Genomic DNA, 14,465 nt, shown 5'->3' on the forward strand with positions numbered 1-14,465 from the left:
AGAGTTTATTATTTGAGAAGTTAACTTTAGTATTTTGTGGGTTTATGCGCCTGAAATTATGAATTAGAATAGTTAATTAGCTGTTTGGGCTTTCAGACCTAGTTCTTTAGATTTTCGTGGGTGTTAGGTTCCTGAAATTTATTATTTGAGAAGTTAACTTTAGTATTTCATGGTTTGACTTGGGTGAAATCATGAATTAGAATATTTAATTGGCTGTTTGGGTATTTTCAGACCTAGGTTTTTTAGGTTTTCGTGTATGTTTGACTCCTGGGATTTATTATTTGAGAAGTTAACTTTAGTATTTTGTGGTTTTACGTGCCTGAAATCATGAATTAGAATAGTTAATTAGCCGTTTAGGGTTTTCAGACCTAGGTTTTTTAGATTTTCATGCTCGTATCTGATAAAATAATTTAGGTCGTATGATCAATTTAATTTATTTTTTAATGCACTAGTTTTTCAGTAAGGACATTCGATATCCTAAAAGTGTTTAATTCAAACTTTTACCTTGACCATCGATGTTGTTAGCAGACTTTCAAAAGGATCATTTATGAATGCTGGCGTATCTGATTAAATAATTCAGATCGTATGATCAATTTAATTTATTTTTTAATGCAGTGATTTCACCTCTTGGATATACAGTACAGATACTTCATTCAAGAAATTATAACAACATTCTAAGTAAGTAACAAACTCTTTATTGTTTTCACGACTTAGATACACGATTTAGAAATTTAATTCAAGAAATTATGAAAAAATTATCAGTAAGTAACAATTTATTTCTTGAAGTCAACTCTTGGATACACAATACTGAAATTTCATTCAAGAAATTATGAAAATATTTGTAAGTAAGTAACAAACTCTTTATTGATTTCACCTCTTGGATATACAGTACAGATACTTCATTCAATAAATTACGAAAAAATCGCAAGTAAGTAACAAATTCTTAATTGTTTTCACCTGTTGGATATACAGTACGAAAATTTCATTCAATAAATTATGAAAATTTGTAAGCATGTGACAAACTCTTTGAAGTCACCTCTTGGATACACAAAACAAAAATTTTATAAAAGAAATTAGGAAAAAAATTGTAAGTAAGTAGCAAATTCTTTCTTGAATTCACCTGCTGGATAAACAGACATTTCGTTCAAGAAATTATGACAAAATTCTAAGTAAGTAACAAATTCTTTATTGTTTACACAACTTAGATACACGATGTAGAAATTTAATTCAAGAAATTATGAAAAAATTCTCATTAAGTAACAATTTCTTTCTTGAAGTCAACTCTTGGATACACAATACGGAAATTTCATTGAAGAAATTATGAAAATATTTGTAAGTAAGTAAAAAACTCTTTATTGATTTCACATCTTGGATATACAGTACAGATACTTCATTCAATAAATTATGAAAAAATCGCCAGTAAGTAACAAACTCTTTATTGTTTTCACCTCTTGGATATACAATACGGAAATTTCATTCAATAAATTATGAAAATTTGTAAGCAAGTAACAGACTCTTTCCTGAAGTCACCTCTTGGATACACAATGCAGAAACTTCATTTAAGAAAGTATGAAAAAATTGTAAGTAAGTAAGTAAGTAACAAATTCTTTCTTGAATTCGCCTCTTGGATAAACAAAAAAAGTCATTCATTCAAGAAATTATGACAAAATTCTAAATAAGTAACAAACCCTTTCTTGAATTCGCCATTGGGTTGCAAAATACAGAAATTTAATTCAGGAAACTATGAAAAACATTGCAAACAAACTCTTTCTCAACCTCGCTTCCTGGACAGACAATACAGCAATTTCACTCAAGAAATTATGAAAAAATTGTAAGTAAGTAGCAAACTGTTTCTTGAATTCTCCTCCTGGATGCACAATACAGATATTTCATTCAAGAAATTATAAAAAAAAATTGTAAGTAAGTAAAAAACTCTTTCTTGAATACACCTCTTGGATACCCAATACGGAAATTTCATTCAAGAAATTATGAGAAAATTCTAAGTAAGTAACAATCTCTTTCTTGAAGTCCCCTCTTGGATACGCAATACGATACGGAAATTTCATTCAATAAATTAAGAGAAAATTCCAGGTAAGTAACAATCTCTTTCTTGAACTTCCCTCTTGGATGAACAATACGGATATTTTATTCAAGAAATTATAAAAAAAGGAAAGTAAGTAACAAACTCTTTATTGATTTCACCTCTTGGATACAAAAAAAGACATTTCATTCAAGAAATTATGACAAAATTCTAAGTAAGTAAACAAAACTCATTCTTGAATTCGCCATTTGCATGCACAATACAGAAATTTCATTCTATGGGACCTCTACACGTGATTAAACAAGTTTTGAAACTACATGCTATTTGCTTGCCTTTCCTTGGTACCTTTCCAAACGATCGGGGATTCCCCACTGGTTCCTACACATTGCAAAAAAGTGAGCAGTACGAAAACTCCACGTTTTCAACCAGACTGGTTTTTTAGACCAAGCCCATTTTTTTAGGGGCCAATCAGAGACAGCGGAGATTGCTCAATATACGATAACTTGATTTGTGATTGGTTACACACCGCAACGGCGCATACATAGTGAGAGAGACATGCAAAGTCGACATAGCTTTATTTCATTTTTTAAGGTTAATTTAGACGAGGTTACGATCGCGCACGTAAGTATTGCAGTGCGAGTGCAGTTTCCAATTTCCAATTCCAGTGCAATTTCCAATTTGGAAATTTGGTCTCTATTTCCAAATTTCGAGACCTCAATATCGGATTGGAAAATGTCCAATCTTCCAAATTCGAGACCAAATGTCAAGGCCCCCCTTTTTACATTCCGTTTCCTTAATCTTAAAGCTTTGTCCTTCCCATGTGGTCACAAGTCATGATCCAGTGTCAAGCTAAAGTTAATTTGTAGCCCTTAAAAGGGCTGTTGGTTAATTTGAAAAATGAAATCATGAAAAAATAACTACTGGAAAATACTTAACTTTCAATTCAAAATCCCTCCTCCGACGATTTTTTTTCTTGATACTTTTCGAAGTCGTTGTTGATGTCTTTCGCTTCCCACCTGGGTAGAGACTGATGAGTGAATGACGACCACGCACCCTTTTTAATCCCTTCCCATTTTGCTGAGATTCCAATTGTTTGCCAACAGCTCTTGCTGGAGATCTAACATTTTCCTTAAGACTCTCCTTGAAATTTTTAACCGAGCCCCAGTCCTGTGGTGTTTAGGCAGCAAAATTTGTTGCAGCCGGTACAAAATATTTTCTGGCAAGGGGTAGTGCAGAACGAAATAGCCTAGCAAACCAAATACCAATACCATAGCTTCACATTGTAGTACGCTCATTGTACTAGTCCAACCCATGACCTATTTGACGAGGACTCAGAGCAGCAACATAACAATCAATGCCAGGACAGACAAATGGCATTCCTCCATTGTTCTTCTTAAGCAATGGGTCAAAAATGACATGTAATTTCACCCTTTGCTATAACTAAAAGATCTCCAAGTTCATTTCTTAGTGCTAACTGACAGAGTTTCAAATACGAACTCTTTGCGGGAACATACTGGAGATGTATTGTATTGTAGTGGCGAACATTGTTTTCTATAAATTTTCTCTGTAGAACATGTAGAAGGGGGACCTTTGAATTACCATTTCTCGACAGTTCCGCAAATGAACTGTAAATAAATATACAAGTTTCCAAGAAGAAACTAAGTGCATAGTCTGCATAGATAACATGGTCCTTGGCAATTTAATTTTTTGCTTTAATAATGTGATATTTAAATCCGAGAACCTCAAGTATATCTTCATTGAGGAAAATTCTTTCATTCTCAAATGGTTTGGTAATGTAAGTTCTCCTTTTTTCTGTCAAATAGTTGAAAGTGAAACCAACTTTTTTCGACTTGCCATTGTTTGTTGATAACTCGACACAGCTCATGCACATTGTTGTATTCCCTGTAGGGTATAGAAGTAATAGGGTAATCATCAGAGTCAAAAGTTGCATCCGAACCTTCATCACCGAAGTCAAAGGGTCTTACTTTAATCTCATATAGAGTCCCCTTTCTTAGAACGTCATATGCATTTTTGATAATATAATCGACGAGAGCAACTTCATATCTACCTTCAAATTTGATGGCAGGGGAAAGTTTATTCCAAAAATCACTTGTTTTATTCAAATATTCCTAGAGATGATCTGATACATTGGACATGAATGTCACATAGAAATCATTGGGCATTGTGTAACACCAGTCCAAATATCAAATTCAGAGTTGTACACAAGCAAGCAAACTAACTACTGTTTCTTACCACCATGTGGTCGAGTTTTTAATAATTTTTCAATTTTATAACAACAACTGTCTAACTTTTTGAATTTCAAAGTCATAAAATCCTCCGAGAATCTCATTATCTTTGCTATTTCGTAGTTGATAGGTCACGGATTTAGTCTCTACAATTTTCGACACTTTAAAAAGCTCAGTAGACTAAAGGTAATTCCCTTTTCAAAAAATATTGCTTGTACGATTGAGTCGAACTGTATCACCCACAGAGAATTTGTATTTAGTTCAACTTTTATTGCTAGAAGAAAAATATTGTTTGAGAAAAGTGTCAAGCGTATTGTCACCGTGATGAACTTGACGAGGACTAAAATTGGACAGGGAGCGATAAGGACGCTGATTGTAAACACGCATCATTTTATCCAAATCATTAATAAAGGCGGCACTGTTTTTGAGTGTGTAATATCTGGAAATGAGAAGACGAATGGTTCTAATCAATCGTTCAGCCACTGACCCCTTGATTGGTCTATGACTATAATACATTTCTGTACCATATTCACCTTGCACACAAGACTGGATAAGCCAAAAAACTAAAATCGTGGGAGGATACGGTCCAGGATCCAACGGCACTAGCACTCTTCACAAGGGCCAAGGCAAGTTTTGGGGGGATTACTCAATTGATAAATGATGAATCCGTATAACTACGAGAGCAGTGACAAAGCGACGTTGATTAGTGACTGTATGGGGAACAAGAAGTTTGATATTGTTACCATTGGCTCTCAGTTTTACCACTGCCAATGCAACAGAGCTGATAACCTGTTGTTTTCAAACATGAAGGATTGCTGAAGTGAAGTTGACATTTGCATCGGGTGCTGCAGCAAGTATTTTTCTCAAAATTTAACTGGCTGGAGCTAGTTGTAACTTTATGTCAATCAAAACTTTGGGAGGCAACCGTTGAGACATATTAAATATGTTATGATTTAATTTTCCAACTAAATGATACTCTTTGGTCACTGCAGCCGTTAACTCACCATCAATATCAACAATCGATCTATATTCATATTCCATTGCCTGTCCTCTCTACTCCTTGCATGACTTTGGAGTCATCAACGTAAATTGTATGTAGCCTGCATAGTTTGATAAATTATGGCAAGTGATCACCAATGTTCTATTAGTGTATACATTAATTTGCATGAAGAAGTTGTGTAGGATACAGTTTTCATAGGACAGACCATTGGTAGCGGTGGGTGTTGGATTTTTAGACTTTTTCTTCGCCACAAAATTTAAATAAATAAATGCGGATAATAAATCGATGACATAATCGTTATTGGAAATAATTTGAAAGTGTATATTTTCCAACAGGGGTTGTTGAGAATGAAATTGTTCATAATAGCCATACTTGACACTGACATCAACATTTTCAGCATTGCATAGATTCAATGAAGCAGTGATTGATAGATATGATTCTTTGTGGGGGAGATAGGTCATCTTAATAAAAGAAATCTTTCTTTGATCTAAAAATATTTCTCTTCTTCTTCTTATTGCTCTTCTTTTTTCTTGATACTCTTCGAAGTCACTTTTGATGTCTTTCGCTTCCCACCTGGGTAGAGACTGATGAGTGAATGACGACCACGCACCCTTTTTAATCCCTTCCCATTTTGCTGATATTCCAATTGTTCGCCAACAGCTCTTGTTGGAGATCTAATATTTTCCTTAAGACTCTCTTTGAAATTTTTAACCGGGCCCCAGTCCTGTAGTGTTGAGACAGAAAAATTTGTCTGCAGCCGGTACAAAATATTTTCTGGCAAGGGGTAGTGCACACCGAGATAGCCTAGCAAACCAACTACCAATACCATAGCTTGGCATTGTAGTATGCTCCTTGTACTAGTCCAACCCATGACCTATTTGACGAGGACTCAGAGCAGCAACAGAACAATCAATGCCAGGACAGACAAATGGAATTCTTCTATTGATCTTCTTAAACAATGGGTCGAAAATGACATATAATGACACACAAATACTTTTCTATAACTAAAAGATCTCCGAGTTCATTTCTTAGTGCTAAATGACAGTTTCAAATACGAACTGTTTGCGGGAACATACTGGAGATGTCTTATATTGCAGAGGTGAACATTGTTTTCAATACCTTTTCTCTCTAGAATACGTAGAAGGGGGACATTTGAATTACGAATTCTCGACGGTTCCACAAATGAACTGTAAATAAATATACAACTTTCCGAGGAGAAACTAGGTGCATAGTTTGCATAGATAACATGGCTCTTGCCAATAAAAATTTTTGCTTTAATAATATGATATTTAAAACCGAGCCTCACATAAATCCTCATTAATGAAAATTCTTTCATTCTCAAATGAATTGGTAATGTAAATTCTCCTCTGCTCTGTCGAATAGTTGAAAGTGAAACCACCTTTTTTCTACTTGCCATTTTTTGTTGATAAATCGACACAGCTCATGCAAATTGTTGTATTCCCTGTAGCGTAGGGTAGCAATAGGGTAATGATCAGAGTCCAAAGTTGCCACCCCACCTTCATCATCGAAGTCAAAGGGTCTTACTTTAATCTCATATAGAGTCCCCTTTCTTAGAACGTCATATGCATTCTGGATAATAAAATCGACGAGAGAAACTTCATATCTACTTTCAAATTTAATGGCAGGGGAGTGTTTGGTCCAAAAATCACTTGTTTTATTCACATCGTCATAGAGAGGATCAGAAACATTGGGCATGAATATCACATAGAAATCATTGGGCATTGTGAACACCTGTCCAAAAATCAAATTTAAAGTTGTACCCAAATCAGCAAAGTAGCAACCGTTTCTTATCACCCTGTGTTCGACTTTTTATTAATTTTTCAATTTTATAAAAACCACTGTCTAACTTTTTGAATTTCATAGTCATAAAATCCGTCGAGAATCTCATTATCTTTGCTATTTCGTAGTTGATAGGTCACGGGTTTAGTCTCTACAACTTTTGACACTTTAAAAAGCTCAGTAGACTATAGGTAATTCCCTTTTCAAAAAATATTGCTTGTACGATTGATTTGAACTGTATCACCAACAGAGAATTTGCCTTTAATTCAAATTTCATTGCTAGAAGAAGAATATTGTTTGAGAAAAGTGTCAAGCGTATTGTCACCGTGATGAACTTCAAGAGGAATAAAATTGGACAGGGAGCGATAAGGACACTGATTGTAAGCACACATCATTTTATCCAAATCATTAATAAAGGTGGCACTGTTTTTGAGTGTGCAATATCTGGAAATGAGAAGACGAATGGTTCTAATCAATCGTTCAGCCACTGACCCTTGATGGGTCTGTGACTATGATACAACTCTGCACCATATTTCAATAGCATTTTGTTTACATATGGATTGACAAGTTCACTAGCTCATTACGTCCGAATTTTACAATTGGATTCTTGGCCAAGTATTGTTTCCAGAGCAATTGCGATCTTCTCCACGTGCTTAGATTTCAATGGAATTTCATAGGAGTAGTGACTAAAATACTAATTGCAAATATAATTTACTTATAGGGTTTATTCTATTGTCGTTGTATCTCATCCAAAGTCATAAGATCAGCTTGCATGATTTGCAATGGGTAGAAAGCCTTTTTTTCAATTTTGATTACCACGAAGTCTACAATTTCGTTGAAGAGTAGTGCGGAGTTCACTTTGAAGATATTCTTTTGATACATTCTGTTGGACATTAGAGGCATAAGCAAGTGTACTAGGGGTACTAAGACTTCCCTTCTCAACAACATTTGCATAAATACGTTTCATAGTTTCATCCATTTTGCATGTAAATGTATACTTCCTCTTCCAATACCCTTTTGTATACTAACAATGGTCGCGGCAGCTGCAGTGGAAAGACGTTTCTCCCTACCCTTTAAAGTTGAATCATAACTTTTGTAGATTGATTTGGGTGTACTTGTTAGCATTAACGTTTTAAAATCATCCTTTTCAGAATTGTCGTCATCATAATCATCATTTACTGATAATAATTCTTTTAAGACTTTCCTATTAAACACAAGTGCTTGAGGAAAGTTCGAGGTGTGTCCATATCTCCAAAGATTTGTATCAATGGATACAGTTTTCTTTTGATTTGAGACAAAATCAGCTATTAGACAAATGAGATTGTAAGTGCTGCTACCGAGAGTGATTTGCTTACTTGCATCCTCAATTTCAACTTCATCACTGGTTTCATTCAAATAATTTAACAATCTTCTACCCCGCTCCCAATTGGAAACTGGTATTAAATCTAATATTTTTGATATGTCCGATAGTAATGGTGCTGCTGTTTCTAACACAGATGAAGTACTTGACTCTTGTGTCTTATCTGCAACGTTCATAATACTAATAGAGTTAATTTGATGCGGTTTTTCTTTACCAACACGAAGTGCCATTTGAAAAATCAAAAGTTTCTGATCATCAGGTATACTATTGTCATTAACGAAATCTGTGAGATTACCCTCAAAAGTTTGCAGTGGAGAAATAGAAAACTCAGAATTAAAGTGGAACTTTTTTCTCTTCTTTGAAAAAATTTAGATTTGAAATGTCACTTTTTTTCTTTTCCTTTAGAAAATTCAGAAGAGAACTTGAACTTTCCTTCACTTCTTTGAAAAAACTTAGAATCAAAGTGGAACCTTTTCTATTCTTGGGGAAATAATTCAGAAGACAAAAATAAATTTTCAGTCTTCTACAGAAAAATTTAGAACAGAACTTGAACTTTTCTTCACTTCTCTGAGAAAACTCAGAATTAAAGTGGAACTTTTTTTCTCTTCTTTGGAAAAATTTAGAATTGAAGTGTAACTTTTTTTCGTTTCTTTTAGAACATTCAGAAGAAAACTTGAACTTTTCTTCACTTCTTCGAGAAAACTCAGAATTAAAGTGGAACTTTTTCTATTCTTGGGGAAAAATTCAGAAGAGAACTTTAACTTTTCTTCACAAAATTGAGAAAACTCAGAATTAAAATGGAACTTTTTTCTCTTCTTGGGTCAAAATTCAAAATTGAAGTATAACTTTTTCTATCTAATATTGTAAAATTCAGGACAGAACTTGAAATTTTTACTCTTCTTAGAGTAAATTCAGAAATGATGTGGAACTTTTTTTTCTCTTCCTTCGAAAAATTCAGAATTGAACTCAAACTTTAAAAAATTCAGAAGAAAACATGAACATTTCTTCACTTCTTTGAGAAAACCCAGAGTCACAGTGGAACCTTTTCTCTTCTTGGGGAGAAATTCAGAAGATAAGTATAACTTTTTCAGTCTTCTACAGAAAAAGTCAGAACGGAATTTGAAAATTTCTATCTCTTCATTGAGAAAATTTAGAAGAGAACTTGAACTTTTCTTCACTTTTTTGAGAAAACTCAGAATTAAAGTGGAATTTTTTCTCTTTTTGGGATAAATTGAAATTTTTATTCTTTTCATTGAGAAAATTCAGAAACGAAATATAACTTTCTTTCTATATTCTAGGGAAAAATTCAGAACAGAACTTGAAATTTTTTTTCTTCGTTTGAGAAAATACAGAACTGAAGTGGAACTTTTTTTTCTCTTCTTTAGAAAAATTTAACCTGTTTTCTCTTATTTAAGAAAATTCAAAAGAAAACTTGAACATTTCTTCACTTCTTTGAGAAAACACAGAATTAAAGTGGAACTTTTTCTCTTCTTGGGGAAAATTCAGAATCGAAGTATATCTTTTTATCTTCTACGGAAAAATTTAGAACAGAACTTTAAATTTTTTTCTCGTCGTTGAGAAAATTCAGAACTGAACTGGAACTTTTTTATTTTCTCTGGAAAAAATTAGAATTGAACTGTAACCTTTTTTCTCTTCTTTGAGAAAATTTAGAAGATAACTTGAACTTTTCTTCACTTCATTCAAAAAACTCGGGATAAAACTGGAATTTTTTTCTCTTAGAGAAAAAATTTCAAGTTCTGTTCTGAATTTATCATAGAAGATAGAAAAAGTTTTACTTCGATTCTGAATTTTGTACCCAAGAATAAAAAAAAAGTTGTATTTTAATTCTGAGTTTTCTCAAATAAGTGAAGAAAAGTTAAAGTTTTCTTCTGAATTTTTCCCCCAAGAAGAGAAACAGTTCCACTTTTAATTCTGAGTTTTCTCGAAGAAGTGAAGAAAAGTTCAAGTTTTGTTATGAATTTGCTAAAAGAAAAAAAAATTATAGTTTAATTCTAAATTTTTCCGAAGAAGACAAAATCGTTCCACTTCAGTTTTGAATTTTCTCAAAGAAGAGAAACAAATTTCAAGATTTGTTCTGAATTTGTTTTCGTAGAAGATAGAAATAGTTATACATAGATCTTGAATTTTTCCCCAAGAAAAGACAAAGTTCCCACTTTAATTCTTAGTGTTCTCAAAGGAATGAAGAAAAGTTCAAGTTCTCTTCGGAATTTTTCCAAAAGAAGAGATAAAATTCCACTTTCATTCTAAGTTTTCTCAATGAAGTGAAGAAAGTTCAAGTTCTCTTCTGAATTTTCTCAAAGAAGAGAAAAAAAGTTAAAGTTAAATTCTAATTTTTCCAGAAACAAAATGTTCCAGTTCAGTTTTGAATTGTCTCAGACACGAGAAATAAATTTGTTTCCGTAGAAGATAGAAAAAGTTATGCTTCGATTCTAAATTTTTCCCCAAGAAGAGAAAAAGTTCCATTTAATTCTGTACTTTCTCAAAAAAATGAAGAAAAGTTAAAGTTCCTTTTGAGTTTTCTAAAAGAAGAGAAAAAAGTTACAGTTTAGTTCTAATTTTTTCCAGAAATAAATAAAAAGTTCCAGTTCAGTTCTGAATTTTCTCAACGACGAGAAAAATATTTAAAGTTCTGTTCTAAATTTTTCTGTGGAGAATAAAAAAAGCTGTACTTCGATTCTGAATTTTTCCCAAGACGAGAAAAACTTCTACTTTAATTCTATGTTTTCTCAAAGAAGTGAAGGAATGTTCAAGTTTTCTTTGGAATTTTCTTAAAGAAGAGAAAACAAGTTAAATTTTTCTAAAGATGAGAAAACAAGTTAAATCTTTCTAAAAAAAGAAAAAAGTTGCACTTTAGATCTGAATTTTTTCAAAAAAAGAAAAAATTTCAAGTTCCATTCTGAATTTTTCCCTGGAAGATAGAAAAAAAGTTATACTTCGATTCTGAACTTTCTCAATGACGAGGATAAAAATTCCAAGTTACCCCAAAAAGAAAAAAAAGCTCCACTTTAACTCTGAGTTTTCTCAAAGAAGTGAAAAATTTTCTCAATGAAGAGATAGGAATTTAAAGTTCTGTTCTGCTTTTTCTGTAGAAGACTAAAAAAGTTATACTTTTCTTCTGAATTCCTCTCCCAAGAAGAGAAAAGGTTCCACTTTGATTCTTTGTTTTCTCAAAGGAGTGAAGAAAAGTTCCAGTTTTTTTCCGAATTTTCTAAAGGAAGAGAGAAAAAAAAGTTACAGTTAAATTCTGAATTTTTCCAAGGAAGAGAAAAAAAAGTTCCACATCATTTCTGAATTTACTCTAAGAAGAGTAAAAATTTCAAGTTCTGTCCTGAATTTTATAATAGAAGATAGAAAAAGTTATACTTCAATTCTGAAGTTTGCCCAAAAAAGAGAAAAAAGTTCCATTTTAATTCTAGGTTTTCTCAATGAAGTGAAGAAAAGTTAAAGTTCTCTTCTGAATATTTCCCAAGAATAGGAACAGTTCCACTTTAATTCTGAGATTTCTCGAAGAAGTGTAGAAAAGTTCAAGTTCTCTTCTGAATTTTTTAAAAGAAAAGAAAAAAAGTTAAAGTTAAATTTTAATTTTTCCAAAGAAACAAAATATTCCAGTTCAGTTCTGAATTTTTTCAAAGACGAGAAATAAATTTTTTTCCGTAGAAAATAGAAAAAGTTATGCTTCGATTCTGAATTTTTCCCCAAGAAGAGAAAAAGTTCCACTTTAATTCTGTGTTTTCTCAAAGAAGTGAAGAAAATTTCAATTTCTCTTCTGAATTTTCTCAAAGATGAGAAAAAAGTTACAGTTTAGTTCTAATTTTTTCCAGAAATAAATAAAAAGTTCCAGTTCAGTTCTGAATTTTCTCAACGGCGAGAAAAATATTTAAAGTTCTGTTCTAAATTTTTCTGTGGAAAATAAACAAAAAGTTGTACTTCGATTCTGAATTTTCCCAAGACGAGAAAAACTTCTACTTTAATTCTATGTTTTCTCAAAGAAGTAAAGAAATGTTTAAGGTCTCTTTTGAATTTTCTTAAAGAAGAGAAAACAAGTTAAATTTATCTAAAGAAGAGAAAACAAGTTAAATCTTTCTAAAGAAAAGAAAAAAGTTGCACTTTAGATCTGAATTTTCTCAAAAAAAAAGAAAAATATCAAGTTCCGTTCTGAGTTTTTCCCTGGAAGATAGAAAAAAAGTTATACTTCGATTCTGAACTTTCTCAATGACGAGGATTAAAATTCCAAGTTACCCCAAAAAGAAAAAAAGGTCCACTTTAATTCTGAGTTTTCTCAAAGAAGTGAAGAATTTTCTCAATGAAGAGATAGGAATTTCAAGTTCTGTTCTGCTTTTCCTGTAGAAGACTAAAAAAGTTATACTTTTCTTCTGAATTCCTCTCCCAAGAAGAGAAAAGGTTCCACGTTGATTCTTTGTTTTCTCAAAGGAGTGAAGAAAAGTTCAAGTTCTCTTCTGAATTTTCTAAAGGAAGAGAGAAAAAAAGTTAGAGTTAAATTCTGAATTTCTTCAAGGAAGAAAAAAAGTTCCACATCATTTCAGAATCTACTCCAAGAAGAGAAAAAGTTTTAAGTTCTGTCCTGAATTTTACAATAGAAGATAGAAAAAGTTATACTTCAATTTTGAATTTTGAAACAAGAAGAGAAAAAAGTTCCATTTTAATTCTGAGTTTTCTTAATGATGTAAAGAAAATTTTAAGTTCTCTTCTGAATATTTCCCCAAGAATAGGAACAATTCCACTTTAATTCTGAGTTTTCTCGAAGAAGTGAAGAAAAGTTCAAGTTCTCTTCTGAATTTTCTAAAAGAAACGAAAAAAAGTTAATGTTCAATTCTAAATTTTTCCAAGAAGAGAAAAAAGTTCCACTTTAATTCTTAGTTTTTTCAGAGATTTGAAGAAAAGTTCAAGTTCTCTTCCAAATTTTCTCAATAAAAAGATATAAATTTCAAGTTCTGTTCTGAATTTTTTAGTAGAAGACTGAAAAATTATACTTGTCCTCTGAATTTTTCCCAAGAGGAGAACTTCGATTCTGAGTTTTCTCAAAGAAATGAAGAAAAGCTCAAGTTTTCTCATGAATTTTCTAAAGGAAAAGAAAAAAAAGTTACATTTCAATCCTAAATTTTTTCCAGAGAAGAGAAAAATAGTTCTATTTTGATTCTGAATTTTTTCAAAGAAGTGATAAAAGTTTCAAGTTCTCTTCTGAATTTTCTTAATAAAGAGATATAAATTTCAAGTTCTGTTCTGAATTCTTCCGTAGAAGATGTAAAAAGCTATACATCGATCTTGAATTTTTCCCCAAGAAGAGAACAAGTTCTAACTTTAATTCTGAATCTTGTAAAAACAGTTTGTGATTGTTTAAGATGCATAATGGGCCCCTGAAAAGTCTATGCAAAATCAGATTTATTGAAACCAACTTTACTAAGACCTTACCAAAATTTTCCTAAGACCAACAAAGTAATGCATAAAATATTTTTATTGAAATAATGGCATGTAGTGTAGCGATGGAAATTTATTTTGTGTGCTTATACAAATGTGGTCATAAATATTGACCGCGTCAAATCTAATATCGTACTTTAAAGCTGCGAACTTACACCTTATAAGTTCTCCGATAGCGTCACTTATAGCGCCAAAGATTGTGCCATTGAGCCCTGCGCCACAACGATGGGGAGTGAAGTAAATTTATAACCACGCCACCCTCAATTATTGAGAGAAAATAATATGTGTAGCCATATAAATGTGACCTTTTTTCTTTGAGCTATCTGGAGATCACATTCCTTGGGAACGTGCCTTTGGAGACATGCGAACTAATTAGCTGTCATTAGGCTAGATATAGACATATAAAATGAAATAAACACAGGTAAAAAAGCAATAGATTTATTGAAACTTACATATTTGGGTGAACAGCAATGGGTCACTTCAAATGACAATAACGGTGACTGAGATACAACAATGAAAGAATTGCCAGGCTTGAATGGCGAAAAAATTCTATCTGAATGG

Source organism: Artemia sp. Qi Xiang Cuo, chromosome 5, assembly GCF_049724085.1.
Source record: "Artemia sp. Qi Xiang Cuo chromosome 5, ASM4972408v1, whole genome shotgun sequence".
NCBI classification, from domain to species: domain Eukaryota; kingdom Metazoa; phylum Arthropoda; class Branchiopoda; order Anostraca; family Artemiidae; genus Artemia; species Artemia sp. Qi Xiang Cuo.